The sequence below is a fragment of the Dinoponera quadriceps genome, unplaced genomic scaffold (genome assembly GCF_001313825.1).
Source record: "Dinoponera quadriceps isolate SergipeBrazil2010 unplaced genomic scaffold, ASM131382v1 scaffold1252, whole genome shotgun sequence".
Taxonomy (NCBI): Eukaryota; Metazoa; Arthropoda; class Insecta; order Hymenoptera; family Formicidae; genus Dinoponera; species Dinoponera quadriceps.
The window spans coordinates 522,267-528,266 of NW_014555363.1; the positions used below are offsets into that span (position 1 = coordinate 522,267).

The following is a 6,000-nucleotide window of genomic DNA, read 5'->3' on the forward strand; positions in this document are numbered from 1 at the left end:
GATTTCAATCCGAAGTAGATCGTGTGAGACAACACAGAACCTCCCCCGGCCGTCTGTTACACGACGGAGCCGACGGAGAGTGTGTCGGGGTGGTATTGTAGGCTGGCTGAATCAAACGTCATAATTGAAAACTCGTTTGTTACGTTTCGCTTCCGGCCTGGCTCATTTTTTACTCGCCGGCAAATCTCGCAATCCCCGTACAGATACAGACGCCCGGATAGAGGAGAGATTTATTCGGAATCTGAGGTGGATCGCCTAAAATAATAAATCTTCCACCCATCTATCTCTATACGTTATAATGGCGTGTGGGACTGCCGGGTGAATTGGATTTTAGATTGGACACTCGCGCGCACGTTGATTCACTTCTGCTTCGCCTTACTCTTCTCTCTGTACTCGCGGTTCTCTCACGGTGATCGCCGTGAAACGCAGCTTACACTTATCCCGATCACTAGGCTCGCTTTCTCCCTCTCCCTCTGAGACGCAAATCCCGAACTGCCAACCAATTTGCCTTTTAATCTTTCGCTCTCGCGCTCTCCTCGGAGTACTCGATCAAATCGGACTGTTTATTGAAAGCCTCGGGCATTATGTGCCTCTCTTGACATCGTCGTCTTTGATATTCGAGAATCCGATTCCGACCCGTCGATCTCAAATCATCAAGGATGACAGTTTGAATTCAAGTACTTTCGAATCGTGCCACTGTGTTTCCCCCAAAATGTGTGACAAATATCGCAAAGTTGAACAAAGAGAGCGGCCAAATGCTTATAGATATTTCGCCAACATTTTTCCGAACGAAGTTTTGAGTTCAATTTTGACTTGAAGTGAAGCTTATTTCAACGCGCAGATTACGAGTATGAAAGTTCCAAGGTAGACGGAGATCGTTTCAGGGAAAATTTAAAATTTAAAATTCTACTTTCTCTAGATGGCGCCAGTGGTTTTATGAGTTGAACAGTAGCCGATGATCGAATTCCGCATCGCTTTTACATCACTCCTATATCTTCTTCATCTCGTTTTATTTTTCTTTACTTATGAAAATGTTGAAATTGTGCCGGCATCTAGTGAAAATGGACTTTTAAATGGGCCATTTCCTCTGGAACGGCTGCTCCGTCTACCTTGGAGCTTTCATATTCGTAATCTACGCGTTGTAAGCTTGATTTTAGATCCAAGTAGGACTCACAACTTTTGTCCGGGCAAATGCGGACGGAATTTGGCCGCGTTCTTTCCTCAGAGCTCCGATGAATAGCGTTTGCGGTGAATGCACGGGTGAATAAATAACAAATAAACAACAAACAAGTAACAAAAGGAAACGAGAAGGAGCTTGCGTTCGATCGACCATACAATACGATGTCTCCTTGGCGCTTAACACGTTTGAAACTTTCCGGCACGGAGATGAGATCGTTTCGAAGCGGACCGGTGAGGCGGAAGATCGGGAAGAGTTATCCCCGTCGTGGAGGAGGAGGAGGGTGAATGGTGGTGGTGGTGGTGGTGGTGGCGGCGGTGCTGGTGATGATATGGGCGCGCGTTTTTCCGCTCGGAGAACTCGAAGCGAAGTAAAGAAATCAAGCTATGCGTTAACGCGCACATATTCATATGCACACACGCACACACATACATACATACTGCTCATTCGTGCTGTCAGTGTTTGCACAAGTTTCCGCACATCCGCGTATCGCACACTCGCGAGTAGTGAAGTCTCGCCGCTCGCGGACTTGGGACGCATGGCGAGCGTCGCGTTATTTCGCCGCGATTTCAGGAGGACGGGGGATGGCCTCGGTCCTGTTGCTGCAACGTGCTAATTCGCCGATGCGAATATCTCGCCTTGCTAAACGCACGACGGTGGCGCCGACGGCGGTGTTATACGCGGTGCGTATCGCGCACACACGAGCGAGCTCGCCGCCGTGGTTACACGGTGGAAGAGAAAACTCGTTTTGCTCTCATCCGACTCGTTTTTATCGCTTTTTTACGCTGCTCCCGCCGCTGATATCGAAACTCGTTAGAAAATATATGAGCCCGGGGAAAGCGGCGTAACTCTGTGAAACTACCGCCTCTCATAACACGGATATTAAACGTCATCCTTGCCGACCGCGCGTCTTATTTCGTTTTGAAACAAATCGCACCGGAAATGAGAGAGAGAGAGAGAGAGAGAGAGAGAGTAAAAAAGGAAGAATAGTGTTCTCTGTTTTTGATTATATCTCATTAAATTCCACATTCTCCGCGTTAACGGCTCCACGACCGGCGAATTATCAGAGGCGCTTTCGCTCGTTGGAGTTACTGACGTTTCGCGTCGAAAGGAAAATCTCGACGTTCGATGTTCGCGCGTTAAGTGACTTTGCTCGCGAAGCAACCGATGCTAAGTCGAAGTTCGTGTCTACGACGAAGTGTATTTGTGTACGCGTATGTGTATGTGTGCGTGCGCGCGCGCGTTCAGGGTAAAGAGGCATCTGAAATGACGGAACGAAGGAGCTGATGGGAACCCTCTCTCTCTCTCTCTCTATCTCTCTCCGCGTTTATAAATGGAGATACGCGAGATGCGCGTCGACGGCAAGAGATATTGTCGCGCCCGCCCGGTCTCGTGGCAGAAGCGTGGGAAAGACGCGCGGTGGGTGGCGGCGGTGCATCTCGCTAGATTAGACGTAGTAAAGCGGGCCGCAGAGCGATGTCAGAGCGCGTAGCATGTGCGTGAGTGGGCGGGGAAATGAGAAAATATGAATGCGTCTCCCCGCGCGCGAGTCGGGGAAAAGCGAGCAGATGAGCACCGCCAGCATGCTCTCACCGGCGCATCTTTTCCCTTCCTTTCTTCCTGCCTCGTCTCTCTTTTTTTTTTCCTGCCGGTCCGCCTCCCAAGAGCCCTTTGAGAGGAACAGAGGGAAGAACGTAGATTCCCCGCTGCGTTAAAGTACGCGTTTAATTTGCGAGCGGCGGAACGTCCGGAGTGCCATCGCTCAGTACGTTCTGTCGCACGCCCTTAATAATTAATGGAAACTTGCCGGACGCGCGACGATCCTCTTCTCCTTATCGACGCGAGACGATCTCTCCGCGGGAGAGATAGACAACTTACGGTACACAGAAAAAAAGATTTCCGTCGACCTGATAAGATTTCTTTCATTGAAGCAAATTTGTCCCGCAGAATGGAGAAAATGAACGGATGTTTGATTCAACAAATGAGATTGTTTAGCATTTCGTGTTTTCATCTAAGCATTACGATGGTTGTCACAAACAATAAATTCTTTGAAAGGAGTAAACACTATGTTAGAAAAATATCAAAGAACTTCTTTCTGTCTCGATAGAACAATATTTAATGTACAAAAAATTAATTGTTTCATTGAAAACGAATATCATTTCCTCAAAATAATACCGCCTTTTTCTTCCAACAAACAACATGGCTTATTCTAGTGAAATTACATTTTTATTCGAACAAAATGATATTTGATGGTATTTAAATTATATTGTTTATATCAAACGGACTCAAACAAACACGTACTAAATTAAAAAAGAACCTTTCTCTCTGTGTAGCTGTGTTATTTTTACATTTGAACCCGACGTTATTATTACGATGAGCCCTCGCACCCGCCGCGTCTTATTTTCCCAACTGCTCGCTCCAAACGGCGTTTGCTCGTGGAGAGAAAATGCGTGCGAGTGATGTGCGGCTCGATCGCTGATGGAAGAGATTCTCTCTCGTCCGCCTGCGAATCGCGCGTATCTCGCGGACGACGCAAAGGAGGAACGCTTCGCGTGAGGAAAAGTCGTGGGGCGAAATATGCGAACACGGAGTAGCACGAGCAGCGCTTTCGAGTCGAGAGCGTGTGCCTCCTTTCTTCGTTATTTACCTTACGCCCGCATTTAATTTTCATCGAGTCTCGATTTCGCGAGCGCGCGAATCAACGACGCGTTTGATCAACGGTGGTTCTCGAGGTAAGTGTAGTAATTGAGTGACCCCGCGTAGCAAAACGATAGCGCGCCATATACGTTTCGAGCGTGCTTTGCGCCGAACATTGTTAATTAGCAAGCACTTTGCGAGCGGTAGGAGAATTTCGTCACCGTATCGTCTAGTTTCCGCGCTCACACGCTCCCGCTTTAGCTGCCCCGTGAAGCGCCCTCCTCATTGAAGAGTACACTTTGCCGTATAATGATGGAGAAAATATCTAAATTTCTGCGAAGAAAAACTGTGTCCCTCGCAGAAAGTGAGTTTCGCGCGGAGCCACGAGGCAGCGAGGGAGAGATCTGACGAAAGAAGAAGGCGAACTCTCAACGAAGCGCGAGCATCGTCCGCTTGCGAACTACGAATTTTCCACGGGGAACTCTCCGGTCACGGTCCCGGGCATTGATTTTCCTCACCGTTAAAAAGGTATTCCGATTCCTCCGAAGTTCCTTCGTTAGGATTATGTCAAAGCGAAACCTTAAGTCCCGGGGATTGAAATGAAGAGCGAGTCGGTTGTCTGTTTGCTTCGTTAAAGCGCCTGATACTTCTTTCACGGGAGAAAAAAAGATGAAATGAATCGCGTGAAATCGGTTGCGAATGAAAATCGCGGGAAACCCTGAATCGCTGCGAGCGTTTTTCCGATGTCGCCCGGCGCGACGGGGGGAAATTTAGAAAATGGTAGTAAATATCGGGACACACATCGTGCAAAGCACGTTGAGCGTCGAGCTGCAAGGGGGAAAAAAAGGAAGGAAAAGAAAAGAAAAACGAGCGAGAGAGATGTTGGAGACAACGCTGTCTCGTGTGTTACACGAGGGCGCATCGGATTTCTTGCTTCGCGACGAGTTCGACATAACGGCGCGGATGCAAAAGCGCGTCACGGAAATCGATGGACACCAGTCCGAGCGCGTCGTTTTTCTCATGGACGCCGGACAGATATTAATTCCCAGCAGCTGTCACCCCCCGGCAATGCTCCCTCTCCTTTCCAGAATCCGCGCAAAAGAGAGAGGCTTCCCTTTGACTCGCCGTTAATTAATTTTGCAAGTCGCCGGACGCGGGAAGCGGTTTTTCTCCCTTCGCTCGTTCGCTCGCGAGCGCGCGCGTCAATGTGGCCGAAGAGATAAAGAGAAAGAGAGAGAGAGAGAGAGAAGGAAGGATGGAGAGAGAGAGAGAGAGAGAGAGAGAGAGAGAGCGTAGTCAATTTTTTCGACAGCTTTCGTATTACCGTGTCGATGCAATGCGCGCCGGCGGTAAGAGATTGCACTGTCGAAAGTCGTAAACCGTTGATAACGAAACCGTAATGGTAAAAGGGCGTTTGACGAGTTTGAATTTATTTGGATCAGCGCGCTGCTCGGTAAAGCCGCCGTCGAGGCGCGTCAGCCGCGCAAAATGGATGACACAAACACCGAAAAATGAGAGAGGACCACGGCGATGAGAGAAACTACGACAGGCTGCGATCGGCTCGTTCTCCCGCAGCTTCGACGGCGGTGACGACGGTGGCGACGGCGATGACATACTGTTGTCAAATGAGCTTTCCGTGAGTCCAGCGTGAGGTTTCGCGAGGGCGTACGAACGATTTGGCGAAATGTAAAATTACATCGGATTGACAAATCTGAAACCGATACATATTCGGCAGAAGCCGTCCCGAGCGATTGATAACACCCGTCGATACGGCCGGTATAATTTTCCAAACGTGCGGCTTTATTTTTTCGACACTTTCCCGATTATTCTCTTCGCTCTTGCGAAGCGAAAGGGAAATAATAATGCAACGAGAAATCACGGAGGGGTTAAGAGCGGACGATTTTTGCGGTATGAATATTAAGAGCGCGAAATCGTCAAGAATCTCGCGGCGCGTTTTGCCGGGAATTGTTTCCGCGGAGGAAAAACGAGTGTAACGGAAACACGGCGGGGGATTACTCGATAAAATATGCCGAATCCGCGAAGCATCGAGCCGCGTCTCGACTCCGTTTGCGATGCAAACTTATTCAATTAAGGCCGATCGAAGTTGGTACGGGGAATCTCTCGGAGGTTGCGTATCGAACAAGCGGGTAATAATTCCATCTCCACATCGCCTCTCACCCCCCCCC

General features: G+C 49.0%; 1 protein-coding gene across 3 annotated transcripts in view; it reads right to left on the reverse strand.

Annotated features, from left to right (window-relative positions):
• Positions 1–6,000, reverse strand: part of LOC106743983 (neuronal acetylcholine receptor subunit alpha-7) — a 243,509-nt gene that overhangs the window by 51,469 nt on the left and 186,040 nt on the right. The window lies entirely within an intron of this gene.